At 46.5% G+C, this 22,106-nt stretch overlaps 1 protein-coding gene and 1 long non-coding RNA gene across 2 annotated transcripts in view; one reads left to right on the plus strand and one right to left on the minus strand.

Annotated features, from left to right (window-relative positions):
• LOC144145236 (transducin beta-like protein 2) overlaps nucleotides 1-22,106 on the minus strand; it is a 209,591-nt gene that overhangs the window by 56,274 nt on the left and 131,211 nt on the right. The window lies entirely within an intron of this gene.
• On the plus strand, nucleotides 4,216-6,304 carry LOC144145239 (uncharacterized). Its single transcript, XR_013317454.1, has 4 exons — nucleotides 4,216-4,321; nucleotides 4,517-4,662; nucleotides 4,749-4,871; nucleotides 5,925-6,304. It is a non-coding gene; the product is annotated as an uncharacterized LOC144145239 (long non-coding RNA).

Raw genomic sequence — 22,106 nt, forward strand, 5'->3', positions numbered from 1 at the left:
CACCCCTTTTCTATCAGCATGTGTAGTGGTTTCCAACAGCTTCGCTGGTCATCCACCTTCGCAGGGCGGGTTGGGGTCCTTTTTTTTTTTTAACTTATCCAAAGTTTCCACGCTTCCCCCGGGAATTTCTTTCCGAAATTCCCAGCACCGAGTGATAGTTTATACAAAATGCAGTGCGGTGGCTCATAATTCTAGAGGCCCCTTGCTATTGTTTCCCATCTTAACCAAATAGATGCCAGCTTTATTTAATTCGGACAAATAAAACCCAAATCTGAAGGACAGCTATATTACGGAATCTTCGTGAATAGCGATATTTCACCGAGGACTCCTACAACGAAACGTGTAAACTGCCGAGGCGTTCTGACATGGTTATGAGAGCGCTCAGTACTAACGCGCAAAAACTTGCAAAAATGGATCACAACGTGCTGTCAGTTACGGCAGTGACAGTGACGCATAAGCCTCGAAAAATGCCTCTTGTGCGTCACAGCATAAAGAAGCAAATGTATGCACAACCGTGAGACAAGATAATCGATCGTCAGAAAAGAGCGTTACGCATGCCTGAGAGATTACATTCAATGGCACCCTGCAAGCTTGTTCGCAAGGAAGCTATGATATAGTGACACCAAAAAGAAATTAACCGCGTTGCTTCGCAACAAATGTTTCTAAAAGACAATAGACTTCTGCTGCCCCTGCCCCGTAACATCCTGTTCTCTCATGAAGAATGCTAATGAAGTTCGCTCCATTCGATTCAATTTACGCGCGGATGAACGTGCATCTACACTCTTAATCTGGTTCCATATAAGTTCCAGTTAAAAAGGGTGATCCATATATTTTATGTGGATCCGAACGAAAGAATAACTGGAACGAGGCATATAGGTGGATCTTATCTGGAACCGTCAGCTTGTTTTCTTTATGTTCGTGGTTTTTATCTGGAACTGAAGAAATGGGGTCATGCGATGTCGGCAGTTCCGGTTACTGTTCCACTTATGTCCCAGTAAACGTTTGGGGAGAGTGCGTTTGTATATTTTTTGCTCGTATCTTGTTCCACATAACTCGTGCACGGCAGTGAAGTATGCACTCTTTCATGCATCAACTGGAACAATGAACCGCATATATATTAGGTGCTTCTTGACCCAAGATGCACGTGCGCGTTTAATATACGCGCGCACACCACACATAAAATTTAATGAACTTCGCCGACATCTATGAAACTGCCTTGCAGCAGTTAACTTTCATAATACGGCTAAGCTGTAGTTTTAGTGATGTCCTTTGACAGAAAACAAAATCCCACCTTTGTGTCAGCGCCGTACAAAGCATTAAAATGTCGAGAGGAGGATATCTTAGGCAAAAGAAGAAATTGCAGGAACCCATTTCCAGGTGTTCTGCGGCACCCAAACCGCTTTCGTGAACATCGTATTTTTCTCATTTAGGCGTCAAGTACAAAATCACCAGTGACTTCAATTTGAGAAGGACTAAACGTCTTCCCTTTCCCCATATGCCGTTCGGGCAAAGCCATAGCTGCTATAGCGCTGAAGAATTCGTGGTGCTTTTGTGAACAATCTTCATTACTAAATACTTGTTGAGGCCATTACATTTTATGCATTTGGTTTGCAAAGCTTCGCAGAAACGGCAGTTTTTGTTCAACAGTCAGTCATCATCTCGCTGTGGTGTAGTACGCGCTAAATGGTACTTAGTCCACGCTACTTATGTTGTGATGGGGTACATGCATAATGGTAACCGACTGCGTCACATTTTACACCACACACATCATGCTACGCATGCAGTTATACGCTTAGAAGTTAGTTTTTGTATTTTGTCTCGTCCCGGCTAGTAATTTTCACAAGCAAAATCGAAAGCCTCTTTGCAGGAGGAGAATGACACAAAACCCGGAGAACTGAATCTACCCCGCGGCATCTGCCATACATTCTATATATTTATACTGAAATGGCATTCTTATTTCAAATTATGCATTGCAGTATCGCGAAAATTCGCAGTGTTATCCTAATGTTGTTACTTGCCGTAGTAATTCAAGTTCACCGAATGACCTGCCTTCTACTGCTGGTCTCCCCGTTGCTCTTTTCCTGCATTATTGGTGTTCATGAAGAAAAACTGCTTGAAAACGGGCAGATGTATTATTACTAGCTAATTAGCGAGTAATCACACTGGATTCACTATGCGGAAGTAGTTTTCTATAACGTGGGTATCAAAGAGCGTCGCAGTATATATTATTGTAATTGGAAAGGCTTGTCAAGAGAACGCAGTCAATAAAGAAGCGTCGTTTTGTTTTCACTGCAAAGAACGAAATAAAGCTGTCATCAACGTTTATGCACACATACCGCACGCGCTCACGGCCCGCGGAGAGAAACAACTTTAGCCCAACTAACGTGTTAAATTCGCTAATATCTGAGCTCTTTGTTCCAGCCTCAGAGCCACGTAGACGTCCGCTTAGAGGCTTACTCCCATTTTCCGAAGCAAATATAAGCGATCAAGGATGCCGAGCTTGTGATCTCTTCCGCAGAATGGTCACTGGCCACGGCGTGCATCGCCAAAGGCACGGAGGAAGAATATGTTGGCCGAAACGATTACGAAACGACCGCCACTTCAGTGCGGCATGCCGTGCGCATGCGTTGACAGCATGGAGGAAAGAATACAAGGCAGCGCCGCTTGCGTTGATGCATGGTATAGTGGGACGGCAACGGGTACAACGACGATGAGGGAAAACGGGACTGCGTGAACACTTTTAACGACAGCAGCGCCTCTACGTCTCAACGCTTAAGCAAGCTAGTTTTTGTTTGTCCGCATGCAGCGCCACCAGTGGCCTTCTATAGCGGTTTTCTCGATTGTTCGCGTTATGCGCCTGATGTACTAAATGAACTGTCGGTCAGACTGGCGGGAACGGTTACCAGTTTGGTTGTGGCGTGAAACTGCGGATTTCTTCATGTCCTCGGGCTGTATTTACTGTTCGACGAAGTGAAGTTTTGCCGGGAGGCGCAAAAAAGGTCAGTGCTGCTTATTTATGTTCTGGTAACGGTTGTTGTTCGTTGAGTTGTTCATCAATGCGTCCGATAAACGTGCCGCTCCGCTGCCTGTTCGATGCGAGAAACGTTTGCGGCCGTTATTCACTTAAGCTTGTGTGTTTGTGGGTCGGAGTCGGCTTGACATTTCTGACTGCGCACGTTAGCTAGTGCTATTTAGAAAGTGGCTGGTGCGCGCATTTCTCGAGTCTGCATGTTCCCTTATGGTGTGGTGTTGCTTAGTTGTATATTGACGGTTGCTGTACCTGTCAGCGGTACTGAATCTTCTCGGGTTATTCGCACGCTATTGTCTCACGCGCACACACAGCACAACATGTTTGTCGGAGCGTCTGTCTTTAGACTTATCGGTATTTTCAAACTTCCCTGTTAATTGCGTTGTGTTGGTCTTCTGAGAGCCATAAATTTACTGTGCTAACCACGCTATTCCGCCTAATGTTGATGTGCGTTCAAGGCGTTGGCGGCAGCACTGCTTACGTATATATGTGCTGTGTGTGTAGTTGTTCCTTGTTTCTTCCAATGCCTTCGATGAATTCAGATGGTCTATTTACACTAGTCAACGTTAGTTTGCTCCCAGACGTGTAGTGAAATGCAAGGGAAAGTGGTTGTCTGAGCAGTGGCGTAGTAACAAAACGTTCCTTTTGTGGAGGGGAAGGCAGGTGGAAACACGCAGAAAGTGTGGTGCCGTTTCTATGCTGTCAATGTCAGTGGTAACCTGAGACCTCAGAATAATTACCCATAAAACTCACGTGTGGACTCATAGAAGTTTTAACGTCACATAGTAAGTTTAAAAATAATCCATTCCTGCCATTTTATGCTATCAATGTCAGTGGCAGCTCGAGAGTGGGGATAATTTTCAAAACGCTTAGGGTAAAAGTTGTTGCATCATGATGTGCGCCAAACGTTAATCCATTTCTCTTCTCGTTTGAACGTAGAAATTACACTGCAAAAGCAGATTGCTACATTCTGTATTCATACTCTATGACCTGTTCAGAAAGAGTATATGGCTGACTGTGGAGACATTTGGCCCTCCACTGATAGGTTGCGACAACTGTTTTTGTTCCTCTGCAAAAAAAAATGAAAACAAATTATTTCCTTTCTTTACAAGCTCCTGCGAAGTCATGGCTGTGGCATTCACTGGCTGAAGACATCTTTGGCATGCTGAAGGGTCGTCGGGGGAGAGTGGGGCGGATTATGAATGCCCTGTGGAGCTCATAAGCCACAAAAGAGTACTTTTTGAGTCGTGCATATTGTGCAGATATTCACCAGTTCGCATAGACCAAGGACAGGTGAGCTTAAAGTATGTTCAAATATTTTCATACCTCAAATTGTTTAGCAAGAAAAGATTACCAGGGCTTCCGCTGTAAAAAAGACATTCTACTTTCGTGGAACGAATCAGACATTGTTCAATATTTTCTCGTGCTCCCTGGTTAAAGCAAGGCATAAAGGTATTCTCTTATATTTTTGTACTATTTATTTTCTAGGCAATAGGGCGAAGATAGACCTAAAACAGTGGTACAAGGAATGCATATGACCATTTTAATTGTATTTGGACCCCTTCTTGGAAGTGTATCATCAGAAGGCAACACATTAAAGCTCTTGCACGGGATGAAATCATTGCATTCTACAAGTAAGTACGCACTGCCATTTTTGGGTCTTTCATGGCGCGTTTTTAGGTAGTTTCTTTATAACTAATGGTTTGAAACTTCTTTTCAGTGACAGCTTGGCCTGTGGCTCAAGGTGACAGTAGGAGCTTTTCGGAACACGTTAGCGAAACTTTCCTGGAAGGGCACTTTGAGACGGCCCTGGCAGAAACACACGGGTCTTAATTTTGGTTGGGTAAGCTGGCATTTTGTTTTTGCGAGACTGAATTTCTGTGTCTGTTGGTCCTAATAAAATCTCACTGTTAAGAAGTTATCGTGAACGCCAATATTGGCCATTGTGTTCACATTCCGCCTATTACGGATGCTCCAACAGTGGCCAAAAAAAACCACTATTTTGTATTTTAGTTTTGTAAATATTTAGCTTTTACACCTTGAGAGTTGTCGCTGTGATTTGCCAGCACCACGGACACGCCCAACGTGGTTGCTGCTACAACAATACGGTGGCAACTGACGATTTAAATTTCCCGCTTTTAATACGCCCGTAGCACCAATAATACTCCCAAATACAGCCGTAGCATGAGCAATGCTTGCATTGATTTTGACAGGTGGTTAAGTAAGGGGTAATTTTTTTTGAAGGAAATTGTTTAGAGCACAGAAAGTGACGTCTGCAAGAAAATGTGCTATAGTTGTGATTTATAAGAAAATTGTGCAACAGCCTAGTTCAGCATTAGTCAGCTCAACTTCTGCGTCATACCACTACGAACCATGGAGGTAATACATATCGAGAGGGAAATATTTTAGGTGGAACTAATTCCCCGAAATATTTCAGCCACAGTGCAATATTTATGATTTCCTGTGACTGGCCATTTATTTCTTTGCGGTAGAAACATCGTGTAGATGTAAGTTATATTAAGCCAGCCTCACTACAACATTCTAGGGAGCACATTATACAGTACAGAGAACATTTTTTGCAGAGAGAAGGTGTGTAAAATATAATGCCGAAAGGTGATTATAGTAATTATTATTTGATTAATAAGCGAAACCTCTCAAGGATAAAAAACCTTATATTCAGGATACCGAGGCAGCAAAGTTGGATACTTTCCAGAATCAGGGCAATTTCATTGATTGTCTGTGGTGGTATTGTTTAGCGCACTTTCACCTTTAGCAGCACTCCCAGAAAAAACCCAAGAAATCACTGATTTTAAATCAATTACTGTGTTATGAAAGGGGCTAAGCAACTCAGTCATTTAAAGCAACCATGTAACAAAATTTTCTTGTTTCCTTGAAGGTACATGAGGTGAGCAGTAAGTCTTCTCGAGGCCCGGTTATTCTGAGAGAAGGGACTGGCAGCATCAATATTGCCCGCAAGAAACACATCACGGATTCGCCGCCTGCATTGTCACTTCAGGATGTGGTCATCGTCTTCGCCGCAAATGTCATCTTTTTCATCGTGTCATCATGTTCAGATGGTTGTGTGCCTTTGGAGAGTTCTTGGGACTTTTGCAGCTAGTTCTTGGAAAGCATGAGAAATTTGACAGTGCCCTGGTGTCATTTAAGTTGGAGTCTCTGTTGAAATACTTGAAGTGTTCAGCTCTACTTGGGATTTTAAATTATTGGTAGAGGTTAAAGTATCTCTTCAAAGGCATGAAGGAGGTCTGATGAAAGGCATGAAGGGGGAGAAATCTGATGAAGAGGTTTAAATTACTGGCACATGCAAGTTTCATGTGAACTGAACACTGAAGTCGTGCCTTATTTTTCATCATTGGCACAATGCGCAGGCTGCCTTTGAATCTATAGTGGGTGTTAATTTAGTTCATGGCACTGCATTGTAACGTCCTTATTATTCAAGTGTAGCTCATGAGATTTTTTTTTCGTGGCAGTGCTGCTGCTAATGCGAAAGTGACAGTATTATTTACGCAGATGGCTTCCGCCTTCATTGATAAATTTTAGTACCGGATGTGAGCTGACACCCATGACCTTGAAGAATTGAAAATGTGCGTATTTGGCTTGACCAAGTTTTCTTCTTTGAACAAAGCTGCATTTCTTGCTTGGCAGGAGCAGGGCTTTGGTCACAATTACACTGATAGCAAGACAGGAGGGTTTTTATAGCACGCAACTGTGAATTTCACCTAAGGTAAAATGTTGAGGCTGGAAAAAATGCTTTCAAGTCTGCTTTGTAAAACTGGTCACCTGTATGATTCAACGCTGGCTTGTTTGCTTCTTAAGAATGTCTGACTTGTTCCCGCTTGAATTGATGACGTATATAATTAGTCTGCTTGTTAAATTTTAATATGTGTAACATGCTTCCAGCTACCTGGTTTGCAAAATTATATAAGATTCACGCTGGCTTTTGTGAGATTTCTTGGGATGAATTATTTTAAACAACTACAAATTGTTTGGGCAAGTAACGTGCCTTAAGTCAGGCCTTTTCAGGAAGCTCATAAAGTATATTTTGCCTACAAATAGCTTGATGTTACACTTACGTCTGGTGTCAGGAAACTACTATCTTTAATAATCATGTTTTAATGGTGGCATACTGCCACATGTGACCTCTCGTGTCAAAATGTTTTATCGTTAATCTTGGCTCGAACGTTGTTTTCCTAAACTCTTCCACTGCACTGTTGTAGGTTTGTGATAATACAACCGTGTATGGCTTGTTTTTAGGCCTTTCCCTACAATTTAATAGCAAACTGCATTTTCCCAAACAGTTTTGAGTAAACATAGTATGGCAAGCGCAATGAGTCATTCCGCCTTTGAATTACCTTGGTTTATCTGATAAGACAGCATATTTGATGCTCACTGTTGTATAATGTCTGTGTCAGTGCCGCGGTAGACGCACACGTCTATTTATTTGTGAAGCAGTCGCCCCTAATACCGTCTTTATTAACCATGTTTTTGAGTAAAGGTGAATATGTGAAAATGCCACTTGCAGCCTAGTGTTATCGTTATGGTATTTATTCCTTGTACGTTGGTCATTTCCTGTGCAATTTAAAATAGACAGATATTAAAATCGGATACGTATCATACTAACACCCAATAAAGTTGTATAGTATGTTGAAAAGCAGTGTATGAGTCATATTAGTTGGTTTCTTGCGTATTTAATGCAAGTATATTGTTTCTTTTACATGCAGCTGAAACCCAGAACAGGATTGTGCGGGTGAAGCCAAAGACTGTGTGCCGCTCTAGGTGCCTCAGACCAACTTTTATATAGAACTGTGCTCCGATAGGCAACTGTTGGGAACTGTCAGGGACCACACTGCTGCGTTGGTTTCTGCTTTCCAATTGTTGGTATTACTGCGGGTCATATATCAAGGCTGTGTTAAAATGGTGCTTGTGGTTTCCTGCTGATACCAGTGCATCCGCCAGCCTGGCACATGACCTCAGTGTATACCGACAGGAAAGCAGAAATATTGGAAAAGTGGAGTCCCATAGACAGCTTCCCAATGTCTATAGGAACACCGTTTTATATAAACAGCTGGCCTGAAGGTACCTGGAACGGCGCACCGGATAAATTCCATAATCATTTTACATGGATCAATGTTACAGTAAATTAAACTACACTTTTATTTGGAACAGTGATCCGCATACTTTTATAGGGAACACCGATCCACATAATTTAGTTGCAAAAATATGTGGTGCACTGTACCACTTAATTTTCAGGATATGTGGAACACGGTTCCAAATATATACCTGGAACTTTTTTGCAAAAAAGTTCCATTTAGTAAGTGGATCTTACGTGGAACCAGATTAAGAGTGTAGATGCTGCGTATCAAGTGCGCAGGCGCAGGAACTCACGTGTGGTTTCAGTTCTTTATTACCCCGATTTGACCTTTGGAGGTATAATAACGGCTGCTTACAGTAGACAAGTAGGGGTAACATCATCCATCAGATACCCTGTACCCGGAATTACGTAGATATCACGGTATTAAAACACCGGGACACTCGTTTACGCCTCGCGCTAAAGAGAGCTTCGTGCGTCAAAGACAAGAGACATTTGCAGCAAAGCTGTATACCTCTATCCCCCCAACGGTTTCATCTCCGTTGGCAAAAAACACCAAGGCACCGAAAACAAACTTATACACTGCATGCTTCGCCCCTCCCCAGGTTTCACGTTAGTGTAGATGGCTCCGGATTTTTTTTATTACTAGTCTCGAAGGCACACTGAACCATCTAATTTTGCAGCCTTTCCGGTTCTGTCATGTTTACTACAAATTTTTTGTTATACGTAAGCGTGTTAGTAACAGCAGCGTAACAGCGCTGCTCGTAACAGCGGCTATTGGCGGTGAGCGCGAACACAGGCGGCGCTGCGAAGCGCGCCTCCGTGACGTCAGCTTAGGGATTCTCGCATTTGTCGTCTGCTTCACTCAGGATCGCTCTCCCTGCTGTTTCTTTGCTCTCGGTCAACGTCTGATGCTTGTCCGCACCAGAATTGGCGTGTGGGTAACTTTTTATCATGATAATAGGCTTAAAATCGCATACATTAGCTCATGGTGTCAATTAAAGTATAGTTTTGGATACCGCTACGGGAGAAACATTGCCGGCGCCACCCCATTCCTTGCGAAGCCGGTCCTGTGCGGAGCACGAAGAGTCGGAGCCAGGCGTCAGCTTCTCATGTAAGCATTAAAACAAAAGGAACAGTCAGCTGCTAATAACCGACAACAGCGAAAATGGAAGACCAAAACAAATTCTAGGCCTTCAGGGCTGTCGGCTTTGGCAGAAGGCATCACGATTCCCGGTAATCATATGTAAGGTAAAACAGTTTTTGCAACCTTGTCGAACGCTCGAACGCGTTTTGTCACATCACTTTACGCTGTCAAGGCATGAAAGTTTGCCAACATGCACTATAGACTGCAAGAACTGTAGGTTGAGTTCCAAATAACCCAGTGTGTATATACGCGCGTGCTGATTCTATACCAGGCATCTAACCAGTATGGAGGTTTATTGAGCAAAGCGAGTCACGTCTTCGTTAAATTTATAGTAACACATATATGTTTGTTAAGACCTGGAGGGATATTTCGGAACATTTTGCACAGCCATATCTTCCCGATATTCGGATATGCGTTATAGGAAAACTGCACTCAAGAGGAGGAGGAGGGGAAAACTTTAACAATTAAATCGATCTGGTTAGTGGGCCGGGTCCTCAGTCCAGGACAAGAGAGTAAAAGTAATTTTCTTCAAATCATAGAACGCCATCCCGAGTAGAATAAGATTTGTTCTTCGCGCCTGGAAGGGTTGAAAAGCAATAAAGAGCTACTTGGAATTATACTTCGGTTTCGAGTCTTGTAATATATGCAGGTATACTATTTATTACGTTAGTTAGCGAGTATATCATGCCTTCAACACCGTAATCTTGTCATCATTGTTCGAGTTGAGAGTCAGTTCGTTATGATAACGATATAATTACGATAGAAATTCGGAGCACAAAAGCCGCCTTCGAGTACTGTGGACCACGTTGTTTAGGACGCAATCGCGGTGGCGTAGCACAAACCTTCTCATTGTATTTGCATTTGTATAAACAAAGCACGCTGCGGATATGCACCTTCTTGCACGCAGCCGTAATAAAAGCCACCCGCCGCGGTGGCTCAGTGGCTGAGGCGTTGCGCTGCTGAGCACGAGGTCGCGGGTTCGATTCCCGGCCGCGGCGGCCACTTTTCTGATGGAGGCGAAAAGCAAAAACGCCCGTGTGTACGAGATTTCGGCGCACGATAAAGATCTCCAGGTGGTCAAAATTAATCCGGAGCCCTCCACTACGGCGCGCCTCATCGCCTGCGTTGCGTCGGCGCGTTAAACCCCACAATCAATCAATAAAAGCCAATTTGTGAAGAAGGGAATGTATGCCATACAAAATGAAGGAAATATCCACACGACCTTTGTGAGGCTCCCAAACATCCCGAAACCTCCTAATAAGAAGTTGGTGACGGCGCAGAAAAATTAATGCGTTGGGCAGAAAAAAAAAAAGCAATAAACATTAATCTGATACGACAGCAACGAAAGAAACAGAAGAAAGCCGCTTTATTTCCTGTTGTGCGATGAGCGTGTAGAGGCCGCTGCTTGGAGGAGCATCTCAAAAATACTGCAGGGAAGCCTACGCATTTTGAATACTTATCGAGAAGCTCTGATCGCTGATCCTCGCGAATAAGCAAGAAAGGACGAGTTACACACGCTCTTCTGACCGACACTCTGAAGAAAGTTGTTCTCTATCTCTTCGCGTGTTGCAAACTTGTGGGGGATACAGCTTCAAATTATTCAGATGCGTCAGAAGCTGGCAAAATAACTGAGTCGCTAGAAATACGCTTTTTAACGCACTACAGCAACGAAGCGGGCGATTTCTAGCCCAGGCACTGTTGCCCCTCACAAGTGGAGTGTAGCAGACGACAGCGGCGTGAATCCCTAAGCCGACGTCAGAGCCAGGGGGCGCCACTCAAAGATCTCACCGCCAATAGCATCAACTGGTTATAGCATACAGTCATAGGACAAGGCCCAAGCTTGTGAAAAGCCAGGCGGAAGTACTGGCGGTAAAGGCACGTTATAATACGTACCTCCCCCAAATGTGCGTCCGCATTTCGGAGGAAAAGTGAACAAATACGGTATACTAACGGTATACAGGGCACACGCCGAAACAGCACGAAAGCGTAACAATGAAGACAAGGACAGATGCACGAGCAGAGAAATGCGTAGTCGGTCGAGTCTCACCATGGGCTTCACAAAACGGTGATGATGATAAGCGAAGGCACACCAAGGGCCTCAAGAAAAAGAACAACCTAACCAGACTAAACCAAGGTTTTGCTTTAAATTTCTTATCCAAGACTAGCTGAGCTAAGCCGCAGCCATTTTTCTTCAAAGATCCACCAAAATCCCCGCTTTTTTTCTTATTAGAGAGTTTTAGCAGAGCGGGGAACCGGTCCCGGTACGGTACCCGGTAGGCGACCGGCTCTACTGCACGTGCGCAGAGGCGCGAAAACTGGTTATGCGCACGCGCAGGTGTGCCGCGTATCGTACCGGGACCAGTTCTCTGCTCTGCTAAAGCTCTCTATTAGAGAGTTAGAGCAGAGCGGAGAGTTGTACCGTGTGTACCGTATGTACCGTACGTACCGGGACCCGATTGCGCCTGCGCGCGCGGGCACGGCGACGAGGGCCGCGCCCCACCGGAACGAGTGCGCGCGCATGGCGGGGTGGGGACGGCCACTCAGCGGAACTAGCCATCCTACCGAAACGAATGCGCACGTGCCCAGTCGGGTTCCGGTACATAGGGAACGTACAGAACACACGGTATGCCCAAACTCTCTATCATATCTGCAGGTAGGTTGACGCCCTTGCACGTTTTAAATTAGTTCATTGAAAAAAAAAAAGGCAACAGAACTCGTATCGAAACAGTGACTTCGAGTAGCGGAAGGACCATGCTTTGCCCTCAGGCAAGGCACTGATACCAGGGGAAACACTTTGCGACCTTTTAGAGGTAACTTTCGAAAACCGCTTTCGCCACTGTGCACCGTGGTTCACAGAGCCATGGGAAACAGCCCGCGCATTACGTAACAGCGAAAGATGGTGGGACGCAGCAGAGGAGAAGACTCGCGCACAGGTTCCGCCCAAGTGGGAACTGAAGTTGAAAAGAACCTGCCCGCTCATCATCATCATCCCCCCGTCGAACGGCCAGCGTCCGCCTATTGCGTGCCAACGGAGGCAAGACAGGGACGCGAGATGGGAGCCTCAAAACACGCGTCAAAAGAGAGAGGAATGAAGTCATACAGTTAAACCCGTTTATAGCGAACTGCAATATGCACCGCGATTTGTTCGATATATCCAATAGTTCGATATACCCGAACCCGCCTATAACGAGCTTATTGTTACGAGTTCGCATTGCGCGGTAGCCCCCCCCTCCTCAACTCCACCATCCCCGCATGCAGAAACGAACACAGTAAAGTAGCCATTAACCATACCCAAAATAAGTAATTTATTGCAATTAATAAAGCTTCTTTCTGCCTTAACTACCTACTTTGCAAAAAAAAAAAAAGCGGTGATTTTTGTTTTCACTTTCGTTTTGGCGGCTACAACTAGCATAGCATTCCCTACACGAAACATTGTTTGCAGCAGTACGAGTCTGCGTTCTCCATAATCGAAGAAGCATTGGCGGAGCACATCGACTGCCGAAAGCGCTTCACTATAAGCATCGGACGGCTTTCACTCGCGACATCATCGGCAACGTTGGCGAGCTCTTCCCACAGTTCACCGATGATGCTGTCTTGGTCCGGACTCGCTGACTGGGCGCGTTCCGTCGTAAGTCCCACGCGTTGGAAATAGTTACGGAAAGTGTCGGCCGTCACGTCGCTCAGTGCAAGGCGCAATGTCCCAGTCGCGGCTCTTGCTCCGTGGTCGCGGCCAATCCACATCTCAATCGCCGCTCCGAGACCATGCATTTCGGCGGCCATTCTAGGCGCGCGGAGTTCGATATATCGGATGTGAACTTCGTTATAAGGAATATGTTTCCCATGTATTTCTGTAACTGAAATATTTTTGTTCGATATATAGCATAATTCGCTCTATCCGGGTTCGTTATAGCCGGGTTTGACTGTACTATAAAAGATGATGGCACTCGGGTTGCCTAGCACAGACGGGTTCAACGCTTCAACAGGTCACTTGTTTCGAGCAGAAAAAGCAGCAAGGGAAACAGCGGCCATTCCCAATTCAGAGAGCAGCGGCCAGATCATCTTACGAGGCAGCTCAACAATTTCAGGAAAGCATTGCCAGACACGTATTTAAGTTTCAGTATCATTGTTCGTTTGCACAGTTGCGGTGAGTAATCGTCGTCATATGAATCGAAGAGGTCGTCGTCTTCGCGGCAACGAGTGGTGGATGCCAGGTCATCGTCAGCATTGTAGGATTCCACCACCTCTTCGTCATCGTCTCGAGGCAGCGGTGACGGGATCTGCAAGTCGTCTCGGGAACGAGTGGCACACTCGTAGCCATGTCTCCAATTATACATAACGGCTGCTAGAGAATGCGGCGGGCGCAGTGACTTCTCTCAAGCAGAGTGTCTTTTCGACTTTAACATTTTCGCGGAAGATTTTTTTTTTTTTTTTTGCTAAAGAAGCAACTGCGTGAGCCGGGGACTCGGCGGTCGCCGCGAAACACGCGCTCACGAGTGCTGACTATTTTCCCACTCCTCAAAATTTTTGCCAGTTTTTGTTTTTTTTCTAAAGTCACTGCGCGTGCCGAGGACGTTCGGCGGTCGCCGCGGGGCACGCGCTCACCAGCGCTCGCCATTTTATTGGTATTTTTTTCCTGCAACGGCGAACTTACGGCCAGTAACCTTCGCTGTTAATAAGGGCCCAAGGGGAGCGTCCACGAGGAACAAATTATTCGACGGCCGTTAGATACAAGCAAATCAAGTGGTGCGCTATTATCCAAAAAAGGGGCCATGAAGACGAGGTAGATCCGTGTTCAGTTTCACAGAACCACAGCCGTCGGTAACTTAGCGTCATTCCAGTCACGAGAGGCGTTCTTTAACAGAAAAAAAGGAAGAAATATTAAAACTTTCGAATTTCGCGCTACAGTGACGTAGCGCGAAAGTGGCGCGAAAGTAGCGCGAAAGTGACGCGCTACAGTGGCAGGAGTGACGAAACATGGGCGAGCACTGAGAACAGTTATCCGTGTCCGCGTGTTAACCGCGCGTTAACATTCAAGTAATGTGATGAAACGGATCCCAGCACAACGGCACTTTTCTTGGGGTAGGCCTAGGCCGGCCGCCGCCAATCACACAAATAAGATTCTGTGACGTCATAGAGACATCGCCAGATAGTGGATAGAGAGTCGCCACTGCTTCCAATGTTTTCTTTAACATCTCGCTTATTTGTGCGAAGTTTGCGATAAAATTGGTATCACTGCTATCGGGACAAAGCAGTATTTTTGATGAATCGAACTTGAAGTTTGCCTTCATAACATCTGCAATGGCAGGCATGCGATGGACTCCGCCGCAGTGGACAGACTCCCCAATGGCGACAGGCGCAGATTGACGCGAAGAATTTAGCCGACGCATAACTCCAAATTCTTTATGGCCGGTTGCATGACATCCCCGCTTTGTGACGTCATAGGCCGAACAAGGGCATATGCGACAATGCAACCTCACGACGGTTCGGCCGTATACCGCTGCCAGCTGTGCCCAACACGCATGTACGACCGCGCCTGCATGACGGTGCATCCGCCGTGCATGGCGCAATCTCTGAAGCATCTGTTTCAACGGATCTTTTATACTATTAATTACGGTGTCACCCGCGGAACGCCAGAAATGAGCCACCCCCGACCTTGACGTTACGCCGCGCGCAGGTGCAGACCGCGCAGGTATGTGCAGTGACTTCGCCGGAAGAATGCGCTTCATATACGTCGCAGGCCCTGCAGATCACGAGAACGCTGCCATGTGACCGTTGTGCAAGTTAATGTCGCACGGTGACCTCTCAAATATGGAGCATTTTATTTATTTCTTTTGTAGGCGAAATCTGCCTTGTGAGCTATCGCAGGTGCTTTTCCGTCGGTTATTGACGGTCCGTTTCCTGTGTTCTGCCGCCAGAGGGATCATATTAATTTACGCGAGCGGTTCGTTGCAGGCGCGAGGCCAACCACTTTAATTTTGAAACGTTACGAAATAAAATTCATCAAGTTGTCCCCAACGGGTTCGAACTAACGCCATGCTGTTCGCTCAAAGGGAATCATGCCTTTTGTGCTACGATCCCGCTAATGTTTTGTCGCACAACGGCCCGATTTTATGAACCCATTCTTGAAGGCTGCTGAGTATAGGAGGCGAAATATTAATTCCTCATTCTGGAAACAGCGCATGTCTATTGATCAGAACGAAAACAAATAAACGAATACGCGAGCAAGCACACATACGAACAAACACACAGCACAGATACGTAAGTCCGGAGGGAGAACTGGAGATGTGAGCGGTAAAAAAAATATGAAAAGCCGGTTTTCTTTCCTTTTTTCAACCAGGATACATTTAAAAAACTGTGGTTGGTTTCTCTGTCATAGGAATCAGTAAAACACGAAAGTGAAATGCGCAGCGAAATCTGCAGCTGAGCGGGTCGGCGGCTGTCTTGTGGGTGTGCTTGGCGAGCGACACCCTGCTGGAGGGTCACTTCGGCAAACGTGTACTGGCGTCATTACCGTGACGGATATGACGTCAGAGAAATCTTAGTGTATACCGACATAAAACACTTTCGTGTTAAAACTATAAAATCAGAAATCGAACAACCCTAAGTATAACGTACTCCTTAGTACTAAAGGCTGCTTCCCCGCAAGAAGACACTGTGTGCAGGGGTGCACCCTTTACAGGCCGCTTGCTCCGTTGTACTGGCGTCATTTCCGTGACGGATATGACGTCAGCGAAATCTCTGTGTATGCAGGAATAAAACACTTTCGTGTTAAAAATAAACAACAAACAGAGCTTCTCTGGGGAAGTTCGTTGTGATGCGACAAATCTGCAGTGAGCTAGGGAAACGCTTTCTGAAGTCAATGCCTTGACGCGAAATCGTGCACAGATTTTAACTGCGGAAGCTCTGCTGGGTCAAACGCGATGCAGCATGTACCAATTATATTCTTGTCAGCGTTAACGAAAAAAATTATCGGGCACTTCAAGTCCCTAAAGTGATTTGAAGGCGAAAGCCAGCGATTATCGAAGACTTTTTCGCTGCTGCATCGTGTTTGTGGTGCCGTCACGTTGACCTATCATGCGGCCCGTATCCGGATAATCCTTGTTCCATCCCGGCGCGATACCGGGTTAGCGGTGTAGTTACCACTTGGCTACGGCTCTGGCGACCAGGCTCCAAGTCCTATTCGAATCCAAATAGGTTTTCATGTATATTTTATTTACTTATTTTCTTTTTACACCGGCCGGAACTTCGTTTCATTCGTGCGGTCACCAGCAACTACGGTCACTTTGATTGATTGATTGATTGATTGTAGGGTTTAACGCGCCGACGCAGCGCAGGCGATGAGGCGCGCCGTAGTGGAGGGCTCCGGATTAATTTTGATCACCTGGGGATCTTTAACGTGCGCCGAAATCTCGTACACACGGGCGTTTTCGCTTTTCGCCTCCATCAGAATACGGTCACTTTCCGCGCTTGATGAGACATCTAAGGCTTATGCAGCCTGAAGCCTTATGAGGCCTTACAAAGTATGTCGAGTTTTTATCGATCTGTGCGGAATTGTTTTTAATTTGGTTATATTTTTACGAGGAAAAAAACACACATCACAACTATCTGTTTCTTTCACACCCCTCTGTTGAAGCGAATTTAATTTGACAGCTCAAATATGTCACACAACTGGAGCCGCACAGGACGCTACCGGCGTCATTCCTCTTAATTGAGTACAATGCTTCGCTAGGCGAGTTGATTCATGGCTTAAAATAAAAAGGCAACGAGTTGGAAGCGGACAGAAAAAGAAGAAACAAAGCGCTTGTCCCGTCTACTTTCTTTTGTCCCCGTCCAACCGCGCTTTATATTTATTTCAATTTAATCTCAATGGCTGTCCGTAAATTTTAGTCTAGATATTTCGCTCTGCACGGTACCATCGCATGGGGATTTAGTCAATCGCGCTCGGTATGAGGCCGCCGTACTTGCCTCGGATTGTACACCGCTTCTATCCGATTGCTATCAAGGGCAATCCACGCGACCTTACAAAGGAAACGGTTTCGTGCGTTTACCCGGAACAATGGGCGTCTTGCATCCCGGCACATTATTTAGACAAAAAAACAGCAAAATAAGAGAGACAGCGTCGCAACGCGTCTGCAACAACCGCTTCGCTACACTTCCTCTTCCCGGTTTCGTTCCGGTGCACAGTGACGTCACGGGCAAGCTCCGGGCGGCAAGCTTCCGGCCCGGTCCCCGCTTCCGGGCTGCTCCGGAAAGCGACGTCAAGGTCGCCGTCGTCGTCATCGAGGCTTCCTTTCAAATGAAAGCAGACTGACTGTTTCAATGTGACTCAGACTGGGTGTGCGGCGACATACGGCGCAAGAAAATGACGAATGCCGACACACAGGCGCCAAGACGCAACAGGCTGTTCCCGTTCTGTCGCGCTAAAGCTACTCGCGCAAAGTTATACGACACAGCAAAAGTACCCTACACACTAAGTTAATTTACTCGTTTGTTAAAATCTGCTTTCCACAGCTTGTGCTCGCTTCGACTCGCTCGGTCGCATGCAGTAAAATTCCTAACTAAGAAGGTCGACACGAAAGAGCTCGTTATCGGTAACGCCAACACGAAGAGCTACACAGTCAAGTCCGCTTATAACGAACGCATCGGGAAATCAGTACATTCGTTTTCCGCTATATCTGTACATAACATATATGTATACATATGGTAACGGAAAACGAAGATTTGTTCTTTATAGCCTGGATTTAGTTAAAACTGGGTACGCGGTAAGTGGGCTGTACTGTATAATAAATTATTACATTGCTATGGCTCCGTCTTCGCCAGCATACCGCGTATAGAAAATACTTCCTGAGGGGAACACAATTCGTTCGCCTGCTTATTGCCACGTTATACCAATCATGAAGTTTTCGGTGTTCTGTACCATCATCAGATGTGGAGCTCAGTCAGACAAACGTTATTTAAACTACTCGCTGACAAGGTAGTGAGTACTATATGGCAGAGAAGGCAAGCTCGCGATAGCCACTACAGCTTCGCTTGCCCCGAGTTAAGACAAGTGATGCAGGGACACGATTATCGACTTTGGGCGAGTTATCGCGAATTGACTGCTACTTCTTTTTTGGCAACACAGGCGTTATCTGGGGTATGCGCACAGAAACCCGACAAAACGACGGTTATTTGGTGCATGAATAAAGAAAGTAATCGCAGACGTAGTTTTTCCGTAAATTCTGCGCATGCTACAATTAAAAAAGCAAGTTGCAAGCAAGTGAAATAAGTTCCCTTACATAAACGAAATTATCTTTAGAGAGACTGACTGACTCGTCTAATAATGATAAACTTTTGTCGAATGCATCACCCCACGCTAGTAAATAGTAAAATACAATTATGGAGCTAGTATCCGAATTTTTCTTTAAATTTCGTACTAAATTCTTAACTTTTTTGTTCTTCAGCTTACATGCCATCGTACACGTTTCACAGCCGACCAATTGTTGTGGGCTCTGCACTCACCATGCACGCTGCCGTCTGCTTCACGTCGCCCCGCGCCCGTAGCAGGTCCAGATTTTTTCCTCAAGCTCGAACTCGACAAGCGCGTTCAAGAGTGGAAGTGCCATTCGATTTTATATATAATAATCCCACGGCGTGCAGAATCCTCGGATTACCCGCGTACGGGTAGACCGAGGTGAATCCCAGACTGCTAATCGAAGAGCCACACTGTTTCACCGTCCCGTTCCTCATCCTGCTCATTCCGAGAGTCATTTATTTTCCCCTTCACAGGCTACACCAGTGAAGCCACAGTGTAAGCAAATACGCACTGAACCCGCCAAACCTAGCCTGCACTCAGTGTAGCCGGTGTAACCTAAAACGAACTACATTTCCCCCTAATGTGAAATCTGCTGAAACCGCGGAGCTGTGGTTCTCGTGTGTCGGTGCGAACGTCAACGGGCGCTAGCCTGAGAAGGCAGCGCCGTCGCCGCGCAAGTTCTACGGTTTGCGCAAAGGAATAGGCCGCTAAACGTCAGCGGCGGGAGGCTCCCTCCCCTAGCGGGAGAAAGTGGAGCCCGCCCCTGCGAGACCACTACGCCCTCTAGCGCTGGGTCTGGGAACCGGTTTCTGCGAGGCCGCCGGCGGTTCTGGGAACCTGCTCCTACCCCCTAGTTACGCACGACCTTCAGCAGACGGACGAAAAGGCTCTAATTACAACAGCTCCACTGCTAAAAACAAAAAAGAAGTCCCGCTAAAACATCAGGAACGGGTAGAGAAGGCAGTGTTTCTTTATGTGTTGCTAACACGATCCCGCCCATCATTCACAGTGAGGAGCGGTCATCCGCCGGTCACTTTGGGGAGGGTCACATTGAAGACGATGCATCGTGACGTAAGCAAGTAAGGGCGCATATGTGCTTGCAGCTGTGCGTACGTCACATCTTGTGAGACAAAAAAAAGATTGTTTTATTATTCCCTTCAAGGGGTTGTGACAGTCCTTAGTATCCTTTTTAGTTCATCCGGCTCGCTAGAGGTAGTATACTTTACTGCTTTTATAACCATCTTTAAGGGCAGAAGATACGCATTGTAATGGTTTTTTGAGTCCATTTGTTCTAAGCTGTCTGAGCCCCTAAGGGGGGAAAGAAGGAGAGAACTAGTGACAGCGAAACAGTCACGCATGGTCAGTCATGCAATAAGGGGCCATGGAATCGACGCGAATGACGTCATAAACGAGCCGTGAAAAGGAAGAGAAAAGAGACACGCGGTAATAATGCAAGGTAAATGAAAGACGTGTCTCTGACGCAGCTGGTATTCGCAGCTGGCGGTAAGAGACAATCGACAGCCGGTCACCCTGCAGACGCCGCCGACTGCCGCAGCGTAACGTGACGCATTGTTCTCAGGGAACGCGTCCAGCAATGCCCGGGAAAACATAAAGAAAGAAAGGGCACTGTGACAGCTGCCGCTTGCCGACCGAGCCAAGACGGAAGAGGAACGGATACAGGATACACCGTGAACGCAAACGGGCGCACAGCAACGGCAGTGCTACGTTCCAAGCACGGTCGTAAGTCTATAATCGGCGACAACTTACTAACGGCAACGGAAGTTGCCCCTGCGCCTTACCACCGCAGTCGGCTGTTTCTCCGCGCGGCGCAACATACGCCTTACTGCGGGATTTTGAACGTGACATGAGTCGTTTCCGTCATTTCTCGGAATTGATCTGCTTTTAAATTTCGGCGGCGACTGCAAAAAAGACCACGTGCGAAAAAGAAGATGTTACGCATTAAGCGCAATCTCGTTTCAAAACGCGCGTCCGCGCTGACATCCCGGTCCGTCGCATCGGCGGAATGATACACAACGGGAGCCATTACCGTTCTTAACTTGCACCCGAGTATAGCCGAAGTGGGTCTGAGTTAGCCACTTAAGCAGTCCTGGCTTTCGTCCCATATTACAGCGGAGCCGTTATAGGCTAACTCCCACGTTTTTTGTTTGTTTGTTCGCATGCGTAGACCGAGAAAAGCCGCTCCCCTCCTCCTGACTTCGGCACACCCCCTCTACTGTGAGCAAGGAAACCGTACGGAAAGGTCAAAATTGTTCGTTATCTTGGTCAGCGACCGCAACTTTGTTATGAACTTACGACCTGACCAGGCGGACTTCTGTCGAACCCTGGACTACGTACACCTCCCCCTTCGGCCGCCGAAGGGGGAGGTGTATGAACCGCCGAATATGAACCGCCGATGAACCGCCAAAATATGAACCGCCGAAGGCGAACAGGTGTTCGCCTTCGGCGGTTCATATTTTGATATATAAAAAGGCATATATTACCCCTGAAAGGAAGTCTTCCCAGCAACGCATTTGTGTCAGAAGTGAAGCCGACTTTAGGGAGATCGGTGTAAGCGTTCTTGCTTTTTGTAAGCTGGCTTTCCCACATAATGTGCTGCGCAGTGAAGCCTACTTATAAATGGAAAATAGCCGGCAAGAGGCGCGAACGCGGCGGAAGGAGGCCACCGACGACGATCGGGCAGCGGACGCCTAGCGTAAGTGCGATGCCTGTCGGGACCACGAGTGCCGTGAGGCGGGGAACGCAAGACGCCGGCGTGGCTACAATCCCGTTGAACGCTTCCCCGGCTCGACATCGCGGATTGAGTGGAAGTTTGTGGCCAACCAATAACCCACAGACAGCTCCGGTGGTCGAAGTTAACCTTCACACAGTTGAATCGCACTTTATTTGTTTATTGTCAGTTCCTCAAGGACGCTGGAGAAAAAAAAAAGGCGATGGTACGGAAATACTACACAGGTTTTAATCCTCCGCCTTAAAATGCAATTGGTGCAAAAGTCCACAAAAAAAAATCCCGGGCCATCTCCAATAACGTGAACCCATGGAAGGGCGAAGCATGCAGTGTATAAGTGTATTCTTGGCGCCTTCGCGTTTTTTTCCCACGGAGATTAAACCGTAACGTGAAACCTAGGGAGAGGCTAAGCATGCAATGTAGAAGTATACTATTGGCGACTTCACGTTTTTGCCAATGAAGATGATACCGTTGGGGTGTGGAGGTATACAACTTTGCTGTAAGTCTCGTGTCTTTTAAGCACGAAGCGTTCTAGCGCGAGCCATTGGAAAACGAGTATCCCGGTGTTTTAGTACCATAACTACATGAGACTACGACGATATGAGACGCCGACAGCCAGAGTCCATAAGAGGCTTCGCCCCTAAAAGATCATTGGTACTCCGTTAAGGGACCCATGAGGTCCGAAGTAATCCGTAGCCCGTCCACCAACCGCAAACTAGGTCCGCCACAGGACGAAATCCCCTCCCATCGACCTCTAACCGCTCCTGTACTGCGCTGCCCGAG

The sequence above is a fragment of the Haemaphysalis longicornis genome, unplaced genomic scaffold, assembly GCF_048455015.1.
Source record: "Haemaphysalis longicornis isolate Haplotype H1 unplaced genomic scaffold, Haemaphysalis longicornis Haplotype H1 scaffold_7, whole genome shotgun sequence".
Lineage (NCBI taxonomy): Eukaryota > Metazoa > Arthropoda > Arachnida > Ixodida > Ixodidae > Haemaphysalis > Haemaphysalis longicornis.